At 38.2% G+C, this 28,000-nt stretch overlaps 1 long non-coding RNA gene across 1 annotated transcript; it reads right to left on the reverse strand.

Moving 5' to 3' along the window:
* Positions 1-15,532: 15,532 nt before the first annotated feature.
* Positions 15,533-27,449, reverse strand: LOC144319102 (uncharacterized). The gene is made up of 3 exons (XR_013385014.1): positions 27,377-27,449; positions 26,740-26,964; positions 15,533-15,982 (listed from the first exon to the last, which is right to left on the reverse strand). It is a non-coding gene; the product is annotated as an uncharacterized LOC144319102 (long non-coding RNA).
* Between the last annotated feature and the right edge of the window lie 551 nt (positions 27,450-28,000).

Genomic DNA, 28,000 nt, shown 5'->3' on the forward strand with positions numbered 1-28,000 from the left:
ATGTATTATACTGTATTCCCCTATCGATGAGCATTCACTTTGCTTCCGATTTTTGCTACCATAAATAAGAAATACATATGTTCACTTATATATTTAAAAAAGGATACCACATAACTTAAAAGAAACACATTTCACATTTCCAGAATTTAAGAATACCCCTTTGGTAGCAGCCCTGCCAACAACAGGTGCTAGTTTTGCCAATCTCATTGGTATCATATTAACTTTAGTATTCCACTGTGTTTGTCAACATAGCTTTGTTACTCCAGGGGATTCTTAGGAATATAAGAATTTTTCATTCCAAGAACTTCCTGAAATATTATCAACTCTTCAATAGTAAATGACAGTTTATATCCAAGACTCTAAACATCTTGTCTGAATATATTTGGCTGTTTCCAATAATCCTAAACCTTATTTCATGATTTTTCCCCAATCCTCATCAGCTCCTGCATTGACAGATCTGCTTTAAACTAGACTTCAAAAACTCATCAATATCCTCACTTGGACCTCCTCTCTCTGAAACACTACTAGGCTCTCTGGACATGGTGCAAAAAAGCAAAAAACTCAGTTCTTATCTATCTGTCTTATCTACAGGTTGTTTTGGTGCTATTTTGCAAAGCCAATATTTACAGGAAGAATTTCAAAACTTCTTTCCATGGGAAGTTATTTTGCAGATAAAGGGACAGATGAAAATTCTTTTTTTTAAAGATTTTTAAAATGTATTCATTTGACAGAGAGATGGAGAGCATGAGCAAGGGAAGGGGCAGAGAGAGAGGAAGAAGCAGACTACCCGTTGAGTAGGGAATCCAATGTGGGGCTTGATCCCAGGACCCCGAGATCATGACCTGAGCCAAAGGCAGCCACTTAACCAAATGAGCCACCCAGGGGCCCCAAAGACAGATCTATTCTAAAGGATAGAATGTGAGTTGCCCATATCAGTCAAATAATGCATGACTGAAGGGAAAGATCTTAAAATAATTGTCTTTGCCACTAATATGTTTCCAAAAGGATAAGCATTGCATTCTACGAAGAGAAATGACTCTTTCTTCTGGACTCTTAAATTATTCTGATATTACGAGAGAGCGGGAATGTTTTTAGTTTGACACACATTTCATAGCTTCTCACATGTAGTCTGTACTCTATCACTAGGGGAAGAAGATAAGTTTAGAGGACTTTCTTATAGTTGGAATACTCAAAAATCTACTGCAAAAAAAAAAAAAAAAGCAGATACTCGGCTGGCTTCTCTGTATGTATTTTCTTATTACTTCACACCAAAAAAAATACCTAAGAAATAACTACGACAACAGTCTTTGCATGAACGAAAATAAATGGAAGCTCCAAAAATCTAAGTAACTAGTCACTGCTCACACAGGTAAGGAGTGACAAACTAGACTTGAGATCCAGATATATCTGCTCTCCTCCAGCTTGTTATTGTCTCCTAAACTCTACACAGAGGAGAAACTGGATCTCTCTGTTAGAACCATAAAACACGTTAAGCGGAGACTTTAATAGTATGTTAATATGGTTGATGACTCTAAAAATCCCTGCCTTATTTCCTGAACCAGAATTTCTGTGAGAAATGGGAGGAAAAACACAGCCAGCTGAGCCCAGAGCATTATCCTACTGTTTGCATTTCCATAGAAGTCCATGAGCAGATCAGTTGTTGAATGGCCAAGATTCTCGAGTTATGCTGGAGCTGTATCCAAATTTGCTTTTAGTAAACGCATGGAACTCAGGCTTCTTGACCAGTGCATAGGAAACCCAATCACAGTGAAAGGAAATCCAGCTGAGTGGACAGGGTTTCAAGAACATACAAGAAATTGAACTCATACAAGAGGATTTTTAAATGTCTTTAATAACATGAAACACTTGCCCATTTCTGATAATATTGTAGGAAACACATTGGGGGAAGTTTAAGTCAACAGTGAGAAGGCAACAAAAAATAGATTCTGAATGATTGATTCCTGTGCTATAATCATCATGACACCATCATTTCAACTACCATTTTTCATATACTTGTTACTTGGCATCCAGAATTTATTTTTTTTGACAAATCTTCAAGGGGTTGCTCTTCTCAACCCCATTTTTCAGCTAAAAAATCCTGAGTCTTAAGAAAGACAAAGACATTTCCCAAAGTTCAGGGAGCTAGTAAGTGGCAGAGCCTGTATTCAAAGTCGGGCTTTTAATCATAGGCCAAAGTCTAAAAAGAAGCAAATCCTAATATATAGATTTCCACAATTAAACAATTTTAAAGATTTTAAGTAAATTCAATGCCAAATATTCCAGTATCAGTCTTCTGATAGATAGAAAGGAAAAGATCCTTGCTACCTGGGTCTAATTGGAAGCAATTACCAATACAAAGAGAGTATTCTGCTGAATGACTAATATTGCATGCTACATAGTTTTAAAGAGGAACGTGGCTCCTAATACACCCAGCATGGGTGCCACTCTATAATTACACTGCTAGCAGCCTTGTAATGAGGACCTTCTTTTTCCCCTCCAATCAATATAAATGCCTATCAATGTAAAATAACCACACAGTTTTCTACAATCAGAGAATAAAAAGCAAGCCTAGGCTGACATAGTATCTATAATATATCTAAGTGTAGTGTTTTTTTTTTTTTTTTCTCAATGTGCATTACTGGTATTATTTAACATGCATTGAGGATGGCCAGCATGCAGGAATAATTAGAACAATGGACACCTCAAAGGGAACACATAGATGCCCTGCTGTACTGGTAATGAAAGGTGCTATCAGAGGCAAATCACACCCAATTAAGACATAAAAAGGAGACATTATTAATGCTTAATTCTGACTGTGTTAAGAATCTCTGTTTGCCTTCTTTTATTGCTGATAAAATCGTTGCCTTAGCCTTACTACAAAATTAGTGGTTGGCATTACATTGTGTTATATTCACTGTAACTTTCTAGAAATTTTTGTGTTTGTGTATTTATTTGTGGGTTTTGTGATTTGTGTCTTTATCATAATATTACTTAGCATTAACTTTGTTCATAATTCTTTCAAAAAATGCAATGCCTCAGACAAAACAAAACAAAACAAAAAACCAACTCTTTTTACAACATTCAGAACTATTCAAGATGGGCTTGAGTTAAATTTGTGTGAGTTATTTGGACTTGTGAGCTGGGTCTTTGTTTGGTTTCTTGTTTTTTAAACTATTATATACTTTACTAAGAGTATCTGAGGACAATACATTAGGGGGTACACAGTAAGGTTTTTTTGGGGGGAGGAGATGGAGTGGAAGGGTTAAAATCATTGCACCTCAACTCATTAGCAATTGATGGTAATCCTTAATCAGTGTGGTTATATGGCCTTGGTCTTAATCTCCCCCCGGAGCTGTTCTGGGGTTCTCTGCTCCTTCCCCTTACCGTCTCTTTTTTTTGCTACATATATAGTTCCTGCTGCATGAGACTTGCTCAGTCTTGGTCCTTTCTTGACACTTCTTGAAAGGACAGTCTTTCAGTTTTCAGTCTGTCTTTGTGAATGTTGGGAATATCTATGTAATGATGCAGAACCTATATTCTCTTTAATGACGTGGGTTGTTTTTGTTTTACTTTGGTATATGAGAGGGGTCACAATGATCTTTGGAGGTGACACAACTCTTCCTGTTTGAAATCTAAAATAAGAAGTGATCTTCTGTTATAGCTACATCATGCACTTTCGGAGTAACACCATTCATGTTCTTCAAACAATAGGACCTTGGTGTCTTGCTTAATATGGCATCGGTAACATGTGTGAAAGGATAATGGATAAAGTCAATTTAACTCAGCAAATATATGTTGAGTGTTTAGTAGAAGGCAAGCTTATGTAAGCTGGTTTCTCAACATCAAAATAATTCATAAGCTGGTCCACTAAGGACTCATATCCATGATGACTCATGCTATAGGGAAATTCTGAAAGTGGTACTGATGCAACATAAGAGTGCACAAGGATCCTCCCACACATGTTCTAAGAGAAGAGAGAGAGAGAGAGAGAGGCACATTGCTCTTCTGATAATAATTTTACCTCTTCAAATGTTACACTTTTCATTGTCAGGATAGGAGAACAAATACAATCTAATCAACACTTTGTATCTCTACTGGGTCATCTTTATTATTGAGTAGCATGATACTTCACTGCTCTCTACCAATAGGGACTATGTAAGTAATTGTCAACTGATGTTAGAGAAGAGAAGAGTTATGAGTGGCCAGTAAAGGGACTTAAGGCTGAGTCTTCTATGGGAGCAAAATGAAAGGAAGAAACCATACCTTTTGCTTTTCCTCAGTGTTCCCTTAACCTCCCAAGTAAACATTGTTCAGTGATGGCATGAAAAAGATAGGACTATAGATGGCAGCAAAGGGCCAGGCCAAATCAAGGCCAATTTCCATCTCTTGGGCCGATGATATACACTGGGAGATAGAACCTGGGCAGAATCTGGTTCCATTAATCCCCCAACCCCCAGCAGAATAATTTAGTGCCCAAGTTAAATACTCAAGAAAGTATGAGTTAAATATGCTTGAAATTGTCCAAATCTATGACAAGGGATTTCTAAATTCACAGAGACAGTGGAATTGTTACATTTTCATATACCTTACACTCTGAACATTGACTAAGGTATTCTTTCCTGGTCCTCTTATTGTACACTGTTTCTTCAAAATTAGTCATTTTTAATACCCAAGGTTATGCATAATTGGATATTAATTAATTTTTTAAGTTCTACTTCTAGCCTGGAACTTTTTCCTTCATATTTCCTCAAATCAGAATGGCATATACTTCATATGTATGCTGATTATCTGCCTTCCCCAGCTGTGGCAGGTCTTACTAATTAATTTTCACATGCATTCCTACTGAGTCTCCGAATCCTTCTTGACACAGCTCTACTCCAGCACCATGATCAGTCAGAGTTGTCCTGGGAAATTAAACACACACACACACACACACACACACACACACACACCAAACTCTTTGACATAGATAGTTGCAGAAACTGTAATTTGAAGTTCATCCCTTCCATTCTTGTCTGTGTTGTATACTCACTGGCTTGTGGCTGGATCTGTGTGAAACCGTTTTTTCTTTAATGATGCTTTTCTGACTTTGACCATAGGTCTTTTGTTCGTTTTTTCATATATTTTATTTCATTCTGACTTTAATCAGAGTATGAATCAGTTGTACCTCAGTATTCATAGCTGCACATTGCTCTACCCTCATTCCTTTCAGAATGTCTTTACCTCTGCCATTATGATCCTGAGAATTAGTCATTTCAATTTTCATTGTGTAGACTGTGGGCCCTGGAGCCAGACAGCCTGTTTTATAAGTTTTATATAGCCTTCCATTGGTTTTTTTATCTGCAAATGTGGATACTTAGAGTATCCGCCTCCTACAGCTGCTATAAGGATTAAATGGGTTAATGCATGCAAAACACTTAGAACAGTGCCTGCCACGTGGTATGTGTGCAGTACAAGTTAGCTGCTGGCAGTTCCGATATTACTGGCCATTGCTGTTGACTTGGGCTCAATGGATTTACTCTCTTCTATCTGTGTACTCTCAATATGTAAGAACTGATCTCTTATATAATCAACTTCTATTCATGGAACTGAAGGTTCACGATTACATGAGTGGGGACATATTAACAACAATAGTAATGGCATCAATTTCACTGTGTTTTAACTTACTTGCTTCCTCAGAGCCATGCCTCTTTGAAAGTGCTCTCAAAATGGCCCTAGGAGTTTTCAAGGATTATATTTCTAGGCTTCCTGGCTGCACTATCCTGTCCCCTTGCCTTCCAATCTCCCACCAAGCATTACAGTCTTTGTTGTTGCTCTGCTCAGCCCTGCAGTCAATTTCTGTTACTGTCCAATTGATCTTTCTGTGATTATGGGAATGTTTTATGTTTACACTCTCCAACATAGGAGCCAGTAGCTCTAAGTGGCTATACAGTACCAATGTGGCTAGTACAACTAAGAATCTACATTTTGTGTATTATGCATTTTTAATCACTTTCAATGTAAATAGCCACATATTGCTAGTGGCCACCGAGTTGGACAGCAGTGAGTCTGCAACCACCAGAGCTCTGCCATATTCTGCGTGACTAGGAAGAAGGCATCCATGTTCCTATGTGGTGATCACTTAGTCTCTTGGATGCTTACAAAATCCTGTGTGTGCCCTGCACCTCAAAGAGCCTCTTCAAGAAGATCTTCAGTTTCTGTCTTGAGATCCTCATTCTCTAGGTCACAGATATGAGCCAGATTGGAAAAGGACACAAGGGAGACATTTAAATTATGTTTCTCAGTCCAGGCCTCTACCTTCCCACCTCCATTGCAGTGCTCCCTTACTAATTTCTTCTCTTCCACATTCTCCTTTTCAAATCGATTTATGTACATCGACTGCCCCGAGAGCACACAGCAGTTTGACAGTTTTCATACACATGAATTAATCCAGATGCTGTGCACATGGATAAAAACAAATTAGTATGTTCTGTGTTCAGAGCTATTAGCATCCAGAAGTGATGAAATAGAAGCTTCTCTATTTCTTCTTCCCTCAACTTTAATCTCATCTCCATTTTCTACCAACCTCCTGGAAATCCTCCGAACGTGCAAGGACTCAGCCCATGATGCACATCTTTGTCTTTACACTTCCAATCCTCCTCAGTATCTGAATTATTTGAAAAATGCACATTTATAATACTGAAATACTCTAGCTACACAGTTCCTCAATGTTAACAAATTCATTTGCATTCCTCCTTTTACACTTAGGTGTGGCCACTTCCTGCCTCCTGCATGTTTTAGACCTAATCCACCTACAAGATCTCAAACCCAGAAATCCTCTTTCCTAAGCAGCTGTTATTCCTCCACTCCCCTCACTTTGTTTTATGACATGCTAACTTGGATTATAACTACTTGTATTTATTGCCTCTCTTCTTTAATATTTTGTAAGTTACTTGAGAGAAAAACAATAATTTGTTTCCTGTTTACCTTTAATGCCTTATGCATACAAAGTGACATTTTACTCTATGTAGAATAAATCACTATGTTGGATAAATGTATAAAGATATTTGCCTGTATTCCTTGACTGCTCTCCTGGGGCTTATTTGCATGTCCCTAACAAAACATCTTGTACTTAGTTTTCATAAGATAAATCTATGCCATTTGATCACAGACCTGCACTTTACCAGTGGGTGTTTTGTGGGAAAGTTATTTTTTTGAAAGATTTTATTTATTTATTTGAGCAAAAGAGAGAACACGAGTGAAGGTGGAGGGGCAGAAGGAGAGGGTGAAGCAGACTCCCCACTGAGCAGGGAGCCCAATGTAAGGCTCAATCCCAGAACCCAGGATCATGACCTGAGAAGAAGGCAGATGTTTAACCGACTGAGCCACTCAGGCTCAGTCATTGAATCTCTTGTGGGAAAGTTATCTCCTAAGAGCCTCATTTCTCAATTATATGAAAGACAGACTCTTCCCAGTATTATGAAGGGACAATAATGAAAAGCACCTAATACAGCTGTTATTCAACTTATCCCTCTTTGGTATATTATATCCCTTCTCAAAAATTTGAATACATTGAATACATTTTAATGCACAAGAGACTACTTTTCTCTTCATATATTGAGAAATAGAAAACTTTTTTTTTGTTTTTTGGCAATGCCTAGTTTTTATGAGAGTGTGAGGAAACAGGCATGTTCTTAAAAATGCCGGTGTGAGTGTAAATTCATGTCAACTTTTGGAAAAGTCCTTTGGTGATTGAGAAAGAAGGAAAAGGGAAAGAGGAGAGCAGGAAGACAGAAAAGGAAAAGATAAATCAGAGGGAGAGAAGGAAGAGTGTAAGCCCAGGAGGACTGAGCCCAGCACCACCGCTCAGCACTGCTTCTGCTTCCCACATCCTTCCCATGCGCCTCTGCTCCGCTCTTTTCCCTGCAGTCACCATTTGGCCCTGTTCCCAAAGAGGGGAGGACACACAGCCACTCTCCCAAAGCCTTCTGTCCTGGGCTTTGTTTTCCCTGGGCACAGTGATTATTTCTCATATGCCTTTGATGGTTGCATGTGAATGTAGGATCAATAGGAATTTGATAACCAACTCTAGGAACATCAGAAAACAACAACAGAAAGAATGTATAGTATTTTCTCATTCATTCCACATAGCAACTTTCAATGTGTGGGTGTGATGGGATTTATGATAAGAAATATGCATTTAGTCTTTGTCCCTGTTCCTGGCACAGAGATCCTAGAACCCTAATTTCCTAAGTGGAGGGGATAGGGGAAGAGGTATCTTTTGTTATGTTAATGAGGTGAGTTTTGCACACCCACTTAAGGCTGGGGACTGGTTGCCAGTGAAACCAACCCTATGATTAGAAGGTTGTCTTTCAGTCCCACCCTGGACCTCTGGGCAGGGGCTGGGATATGGAGGTCGAATCAGTTGCCAAAGGCCAGTGATTTAACCAGCCATGCTTATATAATGAAACCCCCATAAAACCCTTAATGGACTGGGATTTCAGGGCTTCCAAGTTGGTGAACATGTAGAGATTTGGGGAAAGTAGTGCACTCAGAAGGCACAAAAGCTCCCCACCCTTTTTCCTACCTTGTTTTAGGCAGCTCTTCCATCTGGATGTTCCTGAGTCCATGTTCTTTTCTAACAAACTGTTAATCTAAGAAGCAAAATGTTTTTTTAGGTTCTCTGAGCTGCTCTAGCAAATTAATCAAACACAATGAAGAGGTCATGAGAACTTCTTATTTATAGTCAGTTGTTCAGGAGTACAGGTCACCACCTGGACTTGTGAACTGTGTCTGAAGTCTAAGGGATGGAGTTGTAGGAGCTTCCAATCTGACCCACAGGTGGCTCACACTGGCATCTGAAGTGTGTGTAGAGCATAGCCTTGTGGGACTGAGCCCTTAACCCATGGAACCTGAAACTATCCCGGGTAGATAGTGTCAGAATTGAGTTGAATTGTTGGGGACATCCTAGTGGTGTCTAATTGGTTGTTGCTGATGTGAGGAATCCCCTCTCTTGGACACACACACACACACACACACACACACACTGGTATTGATACCAGAACCTGTTTTGTAGGAAATGCTGGCTGATCCCATTTCTGTCACTACCTAGATGCATCACTTTGGCTATTTTTGCCCTCTGTGTCTCAGTTTTCTTTTCTTTTAGCTGAAAGAATCAGTAGTTTTAGTTTGACACCTGAGTTTCCCATAACCTGGAGAGTTCTATAGCTCTTCAGTTGGAGATTGACTTCAACAACTCTCACAGAAGGTCAGGAAGCATCTAGAGTCAGGGCTCAGCACAGTGACTGTTTTTTTGCATTCTATGTATGATTTCCACTGAAGAGAGTTTGCATTCTCTAAACCTTGTATATTTGTGCTCACACAACTGTGTCCTCTTGGCCAGGGGACACACTCCTAATCCTGCCTGTCTCCTCTCACGAGTGATATATCTTTGACCTACCCTTCACTTGTGTCCAGAGTCTGCCCAGCTCACTCCAGCTCATGGGTATTAATGGGTTCATTGATGAAACAATAATTGGCCTCATTGGTGGATGGACTTATCCCCTTAGGAATGGCCTCCAACTCTTACAGTTCCCCTTCCCACTGTTCTTTGCATTCTCATGAACTATGCACTTGGGTGTTTTTGCCTGGGCTGCTCCCCTCCTTCTTCAGCTGCTTCTAAAGCCATCTGAAGTCAGCCATCAGCCCTACCTTCAAGAATGTGGGACTCTCAGTGCTCCAGAAGTTAACTTTTAAGGAGACAAAATAGAATCACATCCCCCACAACATTGAATGCTTGGAGTCACAAGATATTTCTTGCAGAAGAGAAGTTACTACTCTGTCCCATCCTATGATGCCTTTCATCCTCCAAAACTATATTTCCTATAATTCCCAGGTCTTCCCTTCCTAGGATTATTTTGTTCCTTCTATTTCTGCCTTCTGCCCTCCTCTTCACCAGACTCAGACACAAATCGTATGATGGTGATGGCATGGTACCAACTTCTGATGTGGGCACCGTGCTGTATTTCCTGCCAATCCCATCTCTCACCAAAAAGGCAGAGCAGACCTTTGCTCCACAAGCCCTTTCTTCCCAGGAGATTCATCACATGCAAATAGTGACCTTGGGCAACCCAGTTCATCAGACTTTCAGATATTTCAGAATCCCAGAAATGCCTAGATCTCAACTGTATCCTGGGGGTAAGCATACAAATTCCCCATTCTTTCAAGATCATGCTCTTTACAAGTTGGTGAAGGGTGAGTTTGACAACGAGTGAGGTATGATCCAATACGTATACTTTAAAATTAAATTTTTATGGTAGAAACAAAGTGAATATGGGTCGGTGAGGTAGGCAAGGAATGGAGGAGTGTGTGTGTGTGTGTGTGTAAAAATCAGTGACCTGTGTCCTATGTGAATATTTCTATTTATTGATCCACCAAGGCGATGAATTTAGAGCACTAAAATAAGAAAGCCTAAGAAAGCAAGAGCTTACTATAACAGGAAAGTAAAAGTCTGAACCAAGGCCCCCAAAGAATCATAAGAAAGAAAAACAAGCAAGTTAATCATGTCCCTAGCTTCCCATTGGCTATTAAAAAGGCTTTAGACCCACTTTTGTTGTTTCCCTGAAGCAAACATACTGATGTACACTTTGTGCATATTAAACCATTTCCTGGGCTTATTGTTTCTCCCAGGATGATCTCATTTTTAATATTGTATGTGTTTTTGAAAACTGAATAAATTATTTTGTTAAATTGTGAAATTTTATTGTGAGATATATAATAAACACAAATATATACATATACACACAATTTATGGGTGTGTACCTGTGTGTACAGATCAAAACCCTTAAAATAGTTTTAGGATTGGGTAAACAAAGAAGGTTAACTTAGCAGAGGAATATATATCAAAGCCAAAATAACTTTCACAGAATGCTTACCAACCGTTTCCATCAAAACTGCCTAGGTGCCTGGAGTTGTGCTTTGCAAAACAAGTGAAATGATTTCACATTGTCTAAAAACAGCAAGTATATCTTCAGGAATTAAGTGCATACAAGAATATATGAGCATGGAGAAATAAAACATGAAAGGAATAAGGTACAGTTCTAGAAACACTGATGCTTGACACATCCACAAGTAAATTTATTATAATATTTGAAATATGCAAGTATAAGGAGAACCCAAAGAACTTCAACTCCAGTCCTCCAAATACTATTGATCAAACACAAGTTCCTGGGACTGTTCTAGAGGGCAGGCCAGGAAGCATACCTACATTAATGTTTTGGAAAATATGAGTCAAGACCCTCATTAAGTCATGAAACCAATATAATATATTAAAAGCATTTTTCATGGAATAGAACAAAACAAAATAGAAAAGAATAGAAACAAAAAATAGAAAAGATAATGTCAGTGTGTTATCCAAGGCAAGCCGGCTGTTTCCAGAAACTTTGTTTCAGGTATGTACATGTACAGAGATAGATAGAAGATACATTTTTTATTTTTTTTTATTTTTATTTTTTTGATACATTTTTTATTGTGGCTACTTGCCAAATGTTTTGATAGCTCCTACCTTTCACAGTATTAGTGAGAAACAATTTGCATGGTACCAATAAGGGGATGTTCTACTTTGGAAGTGCTGCAAATGGTGACCTTTCTGCTAGTACAAATGACAAAGCACTTCACAAATAAAACCCTGCAGTTGCAATAATCAACACGAAGTGATGATGTGGGGGAAGAAAAGGAGAGGAGGCAAGAGCAGTGGGAAGTGGTTGGCGATGATAAAGAGCCACTTCAATCTATCAAAGAAAAAAAAAACATAGCTATTAGATTAGCTGCTGCCCACAACTAGTGGTTTATTCTCCACTTCCACATCCCATACACCCCCTTCTTCTTCTTTTTTTTTTTTTTCAAATGTGTGAGTTCCTGGACAATACAGATTTTGACATTTCTCATAATATAGAATGGCTCAAAAATCATTACAATCAACAATCATTACAATCAACTGAGTGAAATGGCTGGAAGATGCTTAAATGCCTTTAGTGCCAGCTTCTCACTCACTGAAGCAGACCTCAGACCATCTCTCACCACTGATTAGGCCATCACTTAATGCATTTCCAGCAATGTAGCTGGGACTCTGATTTCATAGGGAAAAGGAGAAATGGGGGGGGGAGGATGAAAAAGTTGAATGTTTTCATATGAACGGAAAGGTTTCCCTTGATCTTTCTATATCCTATAACTTGACATCAACAGCATTCCCCTTCTAATTGTGCTGACAAGAGATTGTTTTGGATTCTATTTTAGGGCAAGCTTCTTTAGGTTTCATGTTTGGCTTCTTAGTCACAAGATAGCACTAAGTGTGAGGTTTCCCCACACATGTGTATTATTTAGACATTTATTATGAGAATGAGCTGTATGTGCATCTCAAAGAAGGTCAAGAGAGACCATGCCCTATAATGGAGGGAATTCTAGGTTGTGAGTCACTAAAAAGCAGGATAAAATGGAAACATTCCCATAGTTCTCAGGGTTTAGTTCCTTTGTCAGTAAAACAAGTAAGTACTTGGACTAAATGTTATCAGATATTCTTTTCATCCTAAAACTCCTAGAATTTCTCCCTAAAACCATGGAACAAATATAAAAATGCTCACCAAATAATCCATTTCTCCAAATTTCCCAGCCTCCTTTGGACTTGGTTTGGGACCACATACTAGTTCTAGCCAATGGGTTGTGAGCAGAAAAGAGGTATGTCACTTCTACGCTTAGATATCTAAGAGCAGGTTTGATTTAAGATCGCCAGATTTAGCAAATAAAAATACAGGGTACCCAGTTAAATCTGAATTTTTAGTAAATTAAAACATTTTTGGTAAGTATGTGCCAAGCAATTTTTTGGACACACTGATACTGAAAAAGTTATTCATTGTGAATTTAAAACTCAAAATTAACTGGGTACCCTATGTTGTCTGAGAAGTCTAGTTTAACTTTTAAGAATCTCTCATCCGCTGCTGAAGCTACCCCTGTTGACCTAGAAGCATAACTAGCTGCAGGAAGATGAGATTCCTGAAAAGCTAGGAAGAAGTTAATTGCCTTGGAGAGTCCTACAAACAGCATCAGAATTCTCAGGGGGGAAAAAAAAGACTTTTTTAGGTTAAGTCTTTGCAATTTCAAGATGTATTTTTTTACAGCTTTATTGAGGTATAATTGACATATAGCATTATATCAGTCTTAGGTGTATAACATGTTGATTTGAAAACTTACATGTTACAAAATGATTACCACCAGCGCATTAGTTAACACTTCCATCATATCTCATAATACCATTTCTTTTCTGTGGTGAGAATATTTAAGATCTACTCTCCCAGCAACTTTCAAGTATGTAATACTGTATTATTAACTATAATCACCAAGATGTACATTAGATTCCAATAACTTGTCTTAGAACTGGAAGTTTATACTCTTTCACCAGTATTTCCCCATTTCCCTTACCCTCCAGCTCCTGGTAACACCATTTACTCTTTGTTTCTATTAGTTCAGTCTTTTTAGATCCCACGTGTAAGTGGTATCATGTAGTATTTTTCTTTCTCTGTCTGGCTTATCTCACTTAGCATCATACCATTGAGGTCTATCCATGGTCTTGTAAATGGCAGGATTTCCTTCTTTCTCATGACTGAAGAATATTCCTTTGTGTACATACACTTCATCCATTTATGGACACTTAGGTTGTTTCCATATCATGGCTATTGTGAATGATGTTAAAACAAACATGGGAGTGCAGATATCTTTTCAAGATCCTGGTTTCATTTCTTTTGGGTATATAGACAGAAGTGGATCCTATAGTACTTCTATTTTCAATTTCTTGAGGAACTTCCATGCTGTTTCCCACAGTGGCTACATCAATTGACATTCTCACCAACAGAGGTTCCCTTTTCCCCACAACCTCACCACTGCTTATTTCTTGTCTTTTTGATAGCAGCCATTCTAACAGGTGTGAGGTGATATCTTATTGTGGTACTAACACTACAAGAGGCTATTTTCCCTTAGACAATTTTCTGTTCCAATAAAGGGAACTGACATTCAAAACAATTCAAATTGACTCTCCATAGGATGTTCCTATGAATGTTCAAACCATAGAATCTTCCAATTTATTATGTGACAGGTTCATATTTTAGTCTACTCTGTCTATCTAGGATAGAGTTGGAAAACTCAACTGTCTTCAGGAGAGAATATATCAATAAGTAAAGCATTCCAGGAGTTAGAGGCATTTGGAGAAGCAGGGAAGGAGGGGGCATGTTCAGAACAAAGGCAACCATGTGACTCATTATCAGTTAAGTAGCCAGTGGGGATATAAGCCCAGTATTGCCAAAGATTCCATTATTCAATGGAAGCCAGAAACTCAAGAGAAAGATTATATGAAATCAGCTATATCATATATTGAGAATATGTTGAAGCACTGAGCCATGATACTAAATAAAATATGCCTATAGACTCATAGTTGCAGCCTTTTGTTAGCCATTAGTTGTTGAAAACTAGAAAAATTCTAGGAAAATGATATGATTCAAGAAAGGGGGAAAAGTTTTGAAAACACAAAGCTATTTAGGATACTATCAAAGAAGAGATCTCCAAAGACCTGCCTTTAAGGAGAAGTAATAATAGTGGCAAGCTATATTCAATTTCTCCTTTGGCTGGAGATAATTAACAATGCATGACTTAAACAGTCTGCCCACCAAACTCTACTGGAAAAAATGACCCAGTGAGCTTGTCGGTGTGGAGAGGGGGCAACAACTGATCCAAATGGAAGAAAAAGTTAATCAAGCTCCATTCATAGCTGTCTATCTAAGACTAACAGTTAATCTTTACATTCAGCTTCTCCCACCCCTCAGCTTCATTTCAGCCACACTGACCTACTTGCTGTTTCTTAAACTTGGGGAGCCCAGCTCCCATTCAGGGGCTTTCTTCTTGCCTGCAACTGCCTTCCCCAGATATACATGTCACCTCCCTCTATTCCTTTCATGTCCTTAACTGAAAGTCATCCTGTCAATAGGGCCTGCCCTGACTACAAGATCCCAGTTTTTTTTTTTTTTTTAAGATTTTATTTATTTATTCAGGAGAGACACACAGACAGAGGCAGAGACACAGGCAGAGGGAGAAGCAGGCTCCGCGCAGGAAGCCTGATGTGGCACTCGTCCCAGGACTTCGCCCTGGGCCAAAGGTGGCACTAAACCTCTGAGCCATCCAGGGATCCCCAGGATCCCAGTTTTTAACCGGCCCCTCTACATCCACAGGCCCCAGTCCTGTTCCATGTCCCTCTAGCACTCAAGTGTAGAGTCAGAATAATGCCCTTGGCTTATCTCTTCTCCCCTAGCCCATCTCTTGTCCCCTTTAGCTGGAGATACTAGTTTCTGACTCCTATCTTCAACTTATGTTCTACCCCTTCTATTAATTTTTGTCTTCCGCCATTATATCTCTTTAGAACTCCAAGGGTATACTTATTGACTTTAAATATTGCTTTTCTAAAAATAGCATCCTAGCCTAAATCCAAGAAAACAGCATAATTTCTCTGAGGATATTAATTATAGTTTTCTTTAATGTTTTCATGTTATCTTCTGTGGCTTGCACTTGTGTTTATCAGTTGGTCATGTATGTCAGAGGCTTCCTGCAAACGCTTGGTCACCCGTGACTATCTGCTCATATTTAAACTTGAGGCTCCGGGAAGCATGATTGCATTCTCTGCTTTCCCAGGCTTGACTTGTCACCTTGTGGGCATCAGAGTGTGGGGATCTGACTGGTGGGTTTCATTCTAGGCAGCCCCTTGGTTGGGATAGTTGGGTTTCCCACAAAGAATCTTCCAATCCCTTGGCCAGGAGGTACAAGCCCAGCTGCCAGGTTCTGAGTCATACATGGAAAGGCAGGCATCCAATGTCTCACTGTTTGGTAGGTAGCTCTGCTTTTCATCCTCTGCTATCAGTTCTGCTTGCCCAGCCTTCTTCTGGAATTGGAGTGACATGGTTGCCTAAGTCTAGAAAAAAAAGGCAGAGATGTAGGAGTATAGTTGCTACTTACTCAGACTCTCATCCGATCCCATGATTTAGATCCACCTTTACCAGGACTCAATTCCTGAGCCACCACAGATCAGCTTGATTCTCGACTTCCTCTCTTGCTAACTCACTTCTCCATATTTTCTGTGTTTTACCAGACCGGTTTCGACTCACCCCTCTGCCTCACAACCTTTCTTCCAAATTAGTCTTTTGTTCTTATGGACTTCTTTGGTTATTCTTTTAATGACTTTCCTCCTTTTCACTGAATGTTTGGGAAACTGCGATTTGACCCTGGACCTGGAAAACTTAATAGCTATCTACTTTACCACTGGAAAACTGTTGCTCATCACAGACTTTGGTGGCAAAAATGAGACCTGTGAAAAAGTGTTGACCAAAAAGAACAATAACTTTGACCCAGAGAACAATGACATCTTAAGGATAGGCTATGGTTTCAACTAGGCAAAAAAGCTTCAATATATCAGTTGCAGAACTGCAATGATATGGAAAACTGTAAGTCATTTGGAAGAAACTGTTTTGGGAGAACAGAAAGGAACATCATTTTTCCTACCAGACATATCTTTCAGGAAGGACTAGTGGAGAAAGCAACCACGGTGGAGATAGGTTATTCAGAGACAGTCTCATGTAAAGATTGTTGCAGGGGAAGGTAGAGATGAAGTAAAGTGAGAACTCAAGGGTTAATTTCCTTAGGATGTTGAAATAACTCCTGAGACATGAGACTCACACAGTATAGAAATAACTGGACAGGCAGTTGGGGGATCAGAGTTCTGGAATAGCTTGTAGTTTAACTTGTTTTCCAGCTGAGTGGTGTTGGGCAAGGGACTGACTAGGGTGCAGAGGCTATTACTTAGTTGGCAGTGTTAACCCCACACATTTCCCAGTGAGTTAAAATTATAAGGCCAATGACATTAAGTGGTACTGAGTTGAATACTGTTTTGTTTTAATAGCAATACATTTAATGTCATAACTTACATATAAAAACCTATAAATTTTAAGGATATTTTTCCTGGAACGCTTGGCTGGCTCAGTTGGAGGAGCATACAGCCCAGGATCTCAGGATCGTGAGTTCAAGCCCCATATCGTTTGTACAGATTACTTAAAAATAAAATCTTTTAAAGAAAAGATTTTTTAAGATGTTGAAAGAAAACAGGCAATTAATTTTTTAAGATACAGTAAACAATAATATTTATGGCATGCAGACATAGTAAATATCTTAAAGTGATTAACCCATGAATGGGCAATATGGGAAACACTTGACTTGCTAACTTTCTTCTCTGTATATATGTTTGGATTTCATGCATGGTTTCATTTCTACTTTTTTTTTTTTTTTTTGAGGGCATATTGAGAAGACACATTTTTAAAGTTAAAGAATCAATTCAAAATGCTAGCATCAGCTTCCCATTTGTTTTAAGGAAGATATTTTTTCCCCTTCCAGAACATGGAAAAGCAAGGCTATGTACAGTTCATTAAGACCAAGGATCTTAGCAGAAATGGTTTGCTGTAGGCACTGTTGAAACAGATTGGTTATAGCACCCTTGTCTAATAATACCAAGGAAAGCAAAACTATGACAGGCATCCAACTTGGCAGTATTTTCCCCAATGAGACCATTTTGTTTTTGGCAACCAAAAATTAAAGCTTCATCAGATATACATAAGAAATGATTCAAAAAAAAAAAAAAGAAAGAAATGATTCATAGCACTGAAACTCCAGATCTTGCTCTCTCTTCCCAGGAATACAGGAAAGCCAGTGCATTTACCTGTAGAGATGGCATTACAGGAAAATATTTTCAGAGTACTCTTCCCAGTCACAGACTTCTATGGATTGGAGAATTTTCCCATTTCTTCCATGATAATGAATAACAACATTAAGACAGATGTTCTCCTAACTGAATTACGTAGAAATCAATCAATCATTTGACCCTTAGGTGATTTAAGGTGAAAAATGTAAATTCTTAGATACACCACTGTTATAGTGATTAATCAGTTTAGTTATGTTTTGGAAATTACTGTAGATACTAAATATGCTCTTTTTTTTTTTTTCCATTGAAAAATGGCCAATCTTGAAAGGGACATTAAATTGCCTCAGCACTGGTTTGGAGGATATATCTAACCTCCAGCTAGTTAGCTGTTTGGCCCCAGGAGTGATACTAACCTTCTCTAAGCTTCGAGTTACCTACCTACAAAATAAAATAATAAGAAAATGCAACTAAAGAGGTATGCATAAATATTAAATAATATAACATATTAAGCGAATGGAAAGAGCAATTGATGTATTTAAGATTAAAGGCATTATTTTTGCATTGATCTACACAAACATGTTCCAAGGTCAGTTTGGTACTGTAGTTAAAATCTGGAAATGTCAGATTTTTTTCCACATAACAATACTTTTATTAATGTCATTCGTTAAATTTCCACATTTTTTTCCTGTTTTGCTCTATTTCGTTCTCTATTATCTTCTCTCAAAACCATGTAGTTGCTTGCATTGTTTCCCTGCATAGTGGAAGATGTTGGCAGCTTAGGTTTTTTGTTGTATTTTATTTTCAAAGATGTGTTCTCAGACCTTTAAATGTGGCTCTGCATCTCTTTTTTGTATTGTCAACTTTTTAAAAAGCTCGATTCATTTAGCTGTGCGCAGGCATGTTGTTAGAATGAGGCTCTCACAATCCACTTGGGAGAACAAATAAAATCTTGCAGTCTTTGCTGATGCATAATCAATAAGGACCTGGCTGCCAGAGATTTTACTTATCTTACAGCTACCTCTGCAGCATAAATGGAGATTAGAACACTCAAGGGTTCTGGTGATATTCATAAACTTTGCTGAAGGATTTTGGTTTCAGACTTAATGAACCCACCTTGAATGCTTTTATCATTTTTCATCTGCTGGAGATAAATTATCAATCTAAATTCCCTAAAGACATCCAGTCTTAGCACCCTGATTTATTCTTAAATTAGTAGATTCAAATCTTTATCTCATTCTTGTTTCTGAGCTGTGCTTCAGAGAGGATATAAAAGCATGGAAGTGTCCTGATATGACAGTTGTGAAGGGTACCACAAACTTCTCACTATATTATTTCATTTTTTTCATTTAAGAAAAAAAATGACTCAGATACTAACTGTATTAGTTTTCTAGGACTGCCGTAACAAAGTGCCACAAACTAAGTGGCTTAAACAATAAAAATTTATTGTCTCATAGTGCTGGAAGTAGAAGTCCAAGATTACTGTGTTCACAGGGCCATGTTCTCTGAGGACTCCAGGGAAGGATCTGTTCTAGGCCTTTCTTCCAGCTTCTGATAGTTCCTTGTCTTATGGCAGCATGATTCCAATCTGCACTTGGCTTTCTCCCTATTTGAGGGTCTGTCTCTGTGTCCAAATTTGCTCTTTGTAAGGACAGCAATTATTGGACTAGGGGCTCATTACTCTGGTATGACCTCATCGCAATTAATTTACATCTGCAAAGACTCTATTTCCAAATAAGTCACACTCTGAGGTACTGAGGATTATGACTTCAACATATAAATTAAGGACAGGAGGCACAATTTAACCCATAATATATTTATGAATCACATTTTGGACAGATAGACTCATTTATGAATCAATCACTTTATTCTAAGACCTAGTCCATAATAAGTGCTTATTCTTCAGATTGGTCCCTAGTAGATGACTTTACAGCAGAGGACTCAGGGTTTCATTCAGAGGTATCTGTTGACTGTGAACTGACTATATATAGAAATATCTTTTCCTTGTTGTGGCTGAGGTTCATAGTATGTAGTGTCTCAGCAGATGTAAAATACACAGAAATAAGGCATGTAAGGTTCTGATATGGCACTGACTCCTAAAACAGTCCTGTCTCTGAGTCTGTCTAAAATGTCAAGATAGACCCCTTCATGAATGGATGCCTAAATTGAGGTATAAAATTGTGAATATGTTAATTCTAATTCAGATAAATTAATCAATTGTTAAATCTTCTGATTCCTATTTCACAAATGATGGAACTTGATATAAATTCCTATGTCTCATTTGGCCACCCTAAAATTCTCTAAACTTCTAGGAGTGGGTCTTCACCACTCACACTGGCATACAGAATTTAGTGAAAAGTGTGGGTTATGATTTTTGGTATGCATTTTACTTATAGTAACAGAACTTTATTTAGGAGGCAGTCACTTAAATAATTCCTTTTAAGGACTATGGCTTACAGAAAATCATGATTCCACCTAACAGAGTATATAGCACACAGTTCTTGCTTTAAAAAAGTATCTGTTGAATGAATAAAAGTGATTTACCAAGAGATCAGTGCTTGTCCTACTTTAAATTTTTTTCATAAGCATTCATTCACCATGGACAAAATTTGAACTAGAGACTAAGGAAAAAGAGATTAAGGGAGAGAAAAGGCTGAAGATAGAAGGGTAGGCAAAATGACAAAAAGAGAGAGGAAAAGAGAGAAGCATATAGAGGGATTAAGAAGAGATTATAATTCCTCAGTTGTATGCATTACACCACGCTGCTCTTTGAGAAGTCATTCTTATTAAAGAACACTTGTACCTTCAAATAGAACTTGGAATTTGAAATAGCTTTCAAATATTCAACTCACCCATTTAATGCAAAATAAATGATTTGTTAAAAGGGAGAAAAAAAATCCAAGAGGCTGAGTCATGGCAAGAAGTCTTAAATCCGATTGGTTTATTTTGATTGCATTTGCAAGTACCTGATGAAAATGTGCAAATCAGTCCATCTCAGCATTTCAGGCTTCCTGTTGATTGTGTGACAGAGTTGCCAGGCACATAACACATTTGTTTTACAGCACTGCATGATGAACTCACAGTGTTTTACCTCCAGGACTGAAAGTCCTTAATTTGTTCTTTGAGGAACAGTCTGTTTTCATCAGGAGACATGCTTTGCGTTGATCAAGCAATTCTACAGAGAGTGACATTAAAGAAAAAGAATCTGGGGATCAGGGTTAGCAAGGAAGTATCTGCCCAGTGCCCATGAAAACATAGCAGTTTTAATTTCCAATTAAACACATTTATCAATTTTTAGATGAAGTTTTCACAATATGTCCACAACCAGCACAACAGCAATCTCCAGGGCGAAGAAAAAATGAAACAAAAGCAACAGGAAAAAATGATCAGTGAATTTGTAGTGAGTGCTCTGTTTAAGGGAAGTAATATTAAGTGCCAAGGAGTATGAAATGTGTTTAAAATACAGTTTTGATAAAACATTACTGTCTGCTTAAGAATCTATTATCATTTTTATAAATCTAGTTTGAATAAGTTGTGGGGTGAAAAAATATATATATGTACAATAGATATTGGTTTTCGAAAGCTGGTTTAGAATTCCTCTTGGGAAATACTTTGAGGTATTTTACATATATATATATATATACACACTATCTCCTACATGTTAGCTACCTTCTTCGGGTGGGAGATGCAGGGATGAAATGACAGGTGCTGTCCCTTCCCACGTGGAGACTATAGTCTACTCTGAGTTCATCCCCACAGGCCACTGGGAGTAAAGGTGAGGAAAAAAGCAAAAAAGATTCACATTGTGCTCAAGGTAGGAAAGGAGCAGTAATTTAGGGATAAGGGCAAACACAAAATCAAGTCAAAGGTAAAAGTTTGAGAGAAAAGAGAAGACCATGAATAAGGAAAAAAAACCTTAAACCTGAGGTTGTAAAAAATGACTGGAAAACGATTGAAAAACCAGACTGTCCAATATCCACTTTAAAAATATCTGTGTAGAGGTCTCATGTGTCAGGATCTTTGTCATTACCTGGGAATAACCAGAATCATCCACTACACCGCTGGAACTACCCCCAGACATAGAGAGTTGGCACGCAGAAGAAGCTGGAAACAGCCGAGATGTCCAGCGTAAGCAGTAGGCACAGGGTGATGCAGGGCAGTCTTGGGGAGGTCAGGATCAAAGATGAAAACCTGACCAGATCTTAAAGGACACAGTGGGACTCCAAATGAAATCCACTACAGAAATCTCTCCTTGTCTCTCTCGCTCCTTGGGTGTGCGAGCTCATGGATACATTTATGAATAACATACGAATAAGTCACTTTTAAAAAGAATTTTAAGTTTGAATCTCAAATTCAGCAGCCAGCCACTTCTGTTTGGTTTCTTAAATCGTAAAATTGATCCTGCTGGCAACAGCCTCACTTCACATAGCCTCGGCATTCTCATCTGTGCATTAGAGGCTTTCTCTTTCTTTTCTGCAGCACATTTCCAAAATCCAAATTCAAGAATAGACATTAAAGCAATTTGTAGATTGCCACCTGGTAAATAAGTAATTATAGCAATGACTTTGTATTTGTTCAGCTCTGAACTCTTCATAAAGCTTTTGACCATATGTCGTCTGCTTTTCCATTCACAAAAACTCTGCAAGGTAGACCTCATTGATCCTCCTGGCAGACAATAAGCAAAGTTCAGAGAGGCCAACTGAGTAGCTCAAAGTCCCACAGCAAGTAAATGGCAGAGGGGCCACTTCCTCCTTCACGAGCAGTCCTTTTCAGCAGTGTCTGGGTGGCTCAGTGCATTAGGCATCCGATTCTTGATTTCGGCTCAGGTCATGATCTCAGTGTCCTGAGATCCAGCATGCATCCACTCAGTGCTGGCATCAGGCCTGCTTAAGATTCTCTCTCCCTCTCCCTCCCTTCTCTTTCCTCCCACTGCTTGTACCCACACAGCATCGCATTCTCTCCCTTAAAAAAAAAAAAAAAAAGAGCAGTCCTTTTCTATAACCTCCATTTCCTTTTTGCTCTTTAAAGAGACATCAAATAATCGGCAGCAGCTTCAGCTTCACCTAACCCATCCTGCCTTCTGATCATAGTGAGCCAGCTCTGTACAAATGACCCATTGCCAGAAATCTTGGACTATCCAATGTTTCGATTTAGTTAAAAACAAATATCCAGAAGTATGGGGAAGGTAGACTTAAAAAAAAGAAACTGAAGACATTGAGGTTTAAAACAGAGCTCTTATCGTGCTGGGTAATTGCTTTTCATAGTTTTTTTTTTTTTTAAGCAGAAAATATAGATCCATAATATGCTAATGAACATTCACACTCACAGCATGCGCTGTAATGACTCTGGTGGAGAAGCACGCAGCTTCCATTCGGTTGGGAACAGGCTGCCAAATGAGATCATATCTAGTTTCAAGCAATCAAAGATTAAACAGTATCTGTAGCTTACTCCAAAATACACACACGTGCACACGCACACCATGACTACCACCATCACCACCATAAAATAATATTTTAAGTTACCATAAAATAGAAATGTAACCAGAGAGGAAAAGGAAGCTTTAGAGCAAGTAGTGCAATTGAGCCAAAAAATTAAACATTTTTAAAGGTTGAAGTATACAAAATAAATTACGGATCTGATGGAAACTCCATTCTCACCCACTCTAATTGTCAATCACAATCCTTAGAAGTGCCAGAAGCTGAGAGACATAACATGAATGAAGAAAAGTTGATGTATGATTAAACACAGGACAATCACCTTAACCCTTTGCTTAGACCGACACAGCTTCTCTTCTCAGTATGGATGGGCTTAAGCAGGGATATGCTTTACAGAGGAGTGAGAAGACCCCTGCCCCCCCTCCCTCACAGTAACATAGTTGCCAACATTTCAGATCCCAGCACATCAGACTCAAATAATTTACTAATGGTCTCCCTGCATCATTTTGCCAACTGATGGGAGAAAACCCAGAGTCAATAAATAGCAGATTATTTTTACTATTCTTCAGTCTCTGATGAGTGACTGCACATTGCGCAGCCGTGATTTTGTGCACTGCTGTCACCTCTGCCTTCCTCTGTTTTCTCTAAGAACTAAAACAGATTTGACTCCTTGTCATAATTTGAGTCTATATTGTTAGTGCCTTTCCATAAGATGCAGTCCATTCTAATCTCCTACACCTCCTTCTGAGGCACTCCATGCAATACTGAGATCATACTATCTCAGTCCCAAATATCTATCTGTCTATCTATCTATCTATCTATCTATCTATCTATCTATCTATCTATTTTATTTTTCCCCCAATTTAAGGCAGCTTTATATCTAAGTGTATATGGAAGTACAAGTGAATGTACAGATGTGTCTTCATTTGGGTTCTTCCAGAAGCCAACCCTGAAATAAGGATTTGAGAGCAATTAGGGTACTTGGAACATTATCCAAGGAAACAGTAGTGAAGGGTGCTACTGACAGGTTGTGTTAATTCTCCTGTACTTTCATTCTGCTGTGCAAGAAGGCAGACCTAGCTCCAGCTAACAAAAAGCCACTGGACAAAGAGAAGCAAAGTGTGGCATTTAGAAGTCAGAACTCCATGCATTACGCAGTAAAACCCCCAGAGAATATAATGAAACACCAGCATAATTTGCAAGAGGCTAGATATAACCCAAATAGAATAAGAGTAGAATCCCCATCATCAGGATGCTGTTAGGATGAAATGTTTACATATGTGTAAACCACGTAGGGTCTATGTATGATAAGTATTCAGTAGGCATTATTATGTTAGACCTATAATTATTAAGATTTTTAAAATAGATTATTGTGATTATATATTTTACCTCTTTGTTGTATATTCATTTTTTTCTCTTAGTAATCATTCATTTCTGTTTTTATGTGTTTCTTGTCTATTCCAGAAGTTATTTTCATGACTTAAAATAATATATAACATGTAAACAAATCAAAATGTAGAAAATAGACATTCAGAATTATAGAATGAATCAATGAAGATGAGAAACAGCTATCATAATGACCTGCACATTTGTTTTGACTGGCTAGACATTTGTTTACAAGCTATTTAAAAGACAATGTAAAAACAGCAAGATTGCAAGCCAAAACTAGCTTCTTATTTAATCTGAGCAAAAATACCAAGGGAAGAATAAGGAAACTTTTCTGAAATCCATGGGCCTGGGTGTTTGAAGGTCCAGAGACAACATACGGAAAATTTTGGCCACATATAAGTTTCCATAAAACTTATATTCCATTACCAGGAATATAGAACTCATCAACATATGATATATGTTTGCCATTTATACAGAGATGTACTGTGGACATAGTCATGTGAGGTTTCTCCTGCTTCTGAAATCCCAAATGACTTTAGTGTGCAGAAGGTAGGTCTGGGGCAGCCCGGGTGGCTCAGCAGTTTAGCACTGCCTTCAGCCTAAGGAGTGATCCTGGAGACCCAGGATCGAGTCCCGTGTCGGGCTCCCTGCATGGAACCTGCTTCTCCCTCTGCCTCTCTCTGTGTCTGTCATGAATAAATATATAAAATCTTAAAAAAAAAAAAGAAGAAGAAGAAGAAGGTAGGTCTCTTCTTACAGACTCCTACAGCCCATAGAAAGAAGAGGTAGGTTAGTGGTTCTCAAACTTTCTTGGTTCATGACACCCTTAATGTTTAGTAATACTTCTGTGTGCATCAAAGCCAAAATTAATACCTCCCAATTCATTAAGTAGTTAGAAGTTGGGTCCAAGAAATTGGAAAAGTATTTATGTTATAGTAATAAAAAAAAACATTGATAATACAGTTGACCCTTGAACAATTCAGGGGTTGGGGGCACTGACCCCCTCACTGTTAAAACTTTATGTATAATTTTTGAGTCCCTAAAAACTTAACTACTAATAGCCTGCTGTTGACCAGAAGCCTTACCAATACCATACACAGTCTATTAACATATATTTTGCATGTTATATATATTATATACTGTATTTTTACATTAAAGTAAGCCAGATAAAAGAAAGTGTTATTGAGAAAATCATAAGGAAGAGAAAGTACATTTACAGTACAGAACTGGGAAAATATACATGCATCAGTGGACCTGCACACTTCAAACCATGTTGTTCGAGGTTCAACTGTAATACACACAAATGTAAAGAAAAATAATAGTTTATTTATTTTAAAAATAATACTGACAAAGGGATGTGTTTTCTGTTGGGCTCTGCATACTAACCTTACTTCCAACTTCTAACAGTTGCATTCTTCAACTGAAAATAATCTCTGGCCTCAGAGCATCATGATCTTCACCTGCCACTGCAGGTGAGAAGTACCAGGGAATTAACATCCCCAAGAGCACTCCCAACCAAGCAGTAGTAAGAGTCAGTGCATGAATGCTCCAGCTCCCTTAGCCATTAAGGGCATGACTCTGAGATGTTTGTATTTATCTCCCAGAGCTCCCCATTGGGATTAAGCTCCATTTATCCACAGTGAGTGTTTGCTTGATAATGTCTCCTTTTATTGACTGTCTTTGTATAACTTTCCTACTTCCTCCTTCTAATATTGCCTGAAAGCACCTCCTAAGCAATAAACTACTGTACTGAACCCTGGTCTCAAGGTCTTCTGGAGAAAATCAAACTGAGAAAAATGAATGAATGATTCATCAATCTTATACCATATACTAGCTATTCTTGTAAAGTTTCTCACTTCTTTCCTTTGTTCTTTATCCCAGCTCCTAAATTAGAGTGTTATTTATCATAAATAGGCACAGAACTAATCATTATATTCTCATGGTGCCTAATCACAATTCATTCAACTGAAATGCATCAAGCCCCCAGTTTTGCATGCTGTGTTCAATGCTGGAAATACCAATATAAATCAATATAAATAAGACATATAATTTTTGCTTTCAAAAGTTCATAGTCTCAAGAGTAGAAAGACTTATCAACTGGTGACTATTGATATATAGTAAATACCTGCTGAAAGCCCTCAATAAATAATTCTTGTATACCTGAATTAATAAGCATCCTTCTTGCTCCCATAATCTTCTTTAATTTTTTCATTATGTTCTTTATTTCTTTATATAACATTCTCAGAGGAAAGGAAGAGAAGTGGGTATAGGTCATAAGTCACATGTTAGGACATGTCCCCTTTGTCATCTCTGCAGTAAAAGTAGGCTCTATTTGGTCCATTTGTTTTGAATAATGCATTGTGAGACCAAGACTGTAAGTCTCACCTTGGGCAGACACATGGAAAAGAAAGCATGAAAGAATTAACACAAATCCATCACCACTGCTAAGGAAAGGGCTTAAAATTATCACTTGTGGTGGGAGATAGCTTCATGCTTATTAGTAAAGGAGATAGATTTATGAAAAGAATCATCTGGATTCTTCCCCTTTACCCAACTCATTAATAATAAAGTTCCCTTGGGAAAGTCCTCTTCAGCAGTCAGGGATCAGGAAAGTGCTACCTAGGTCCATACATATTCAATTCAGTAGTCCCTTGCCAGTTTAGCCATGACTTTTTAAACAGAATTAAGTTAAATAACTAGATAGATAGATATCCATAGAGATATATAGTGAAGGATATAACAAATTCATAATTCTTTGCCCACCATCAACAGCAACAACAAACATGAATAAAATTACTTTAAAATAATTAGGAGTTGTTTCCAAGTTAACTATATTTTCATCAAAGGTCTAGAGCCAGCCTTATTAGAACAGTAGAAAGAAAATAATTCTACTTTCACACATGATGTCATAAAGTGATTCATAATGTGAGCATGATAACAGCTAGCAATCACAGTTTGAAGACATTAGCTCTCAGAAGCTAGATGCAAAGGGAACAGCCTCAGTGGCTGCCAGTATGATGGCTTGAAGGGAATGCCGTATTTCCCTTGAACAATTTAGTGCTCTGTTGGTCAGATACAGCCCACAATTTATGCCCCTGGGGTTAAGTGTTGAAGGAAAAGAGACTTAAAACTCAACTAGGGGGTTCCTTCAAATGAATCACAGATAAGGAGATATTGTGTTTATATGGTTATGGTCACCATAACATGGTCACTATAACAGCCCTCTCTAAATGAGGACGTGAAAAACAGAAAACTCTTCATTGCCGTCCCATTTCGTTCATTTTCAGACAGCAAGAAAATTAAGTTATCTACACCCGTGTGCATGCATGTGTATGCACAGCCAGTAACAGGCAAGAATATTTTAAGCCCTTGTACAGAGTCAGACATGATAACTATGTCCCTGAAAATTTTCACAGCCGGC

Source organism: Canis aureus, chromosome 1, assembly GCF_053574225.1.
Source record: "Canis aureus isolate CA01 chromosome 1, VMU_Caureus_v.1.0, whole genome shotgun sequence".
NCBI classification, from domain to species: Eukaryota; Metazoa; Chordata; class Mammalia; order Carnivora; family Canidae; genus Canis; species Canis aureus.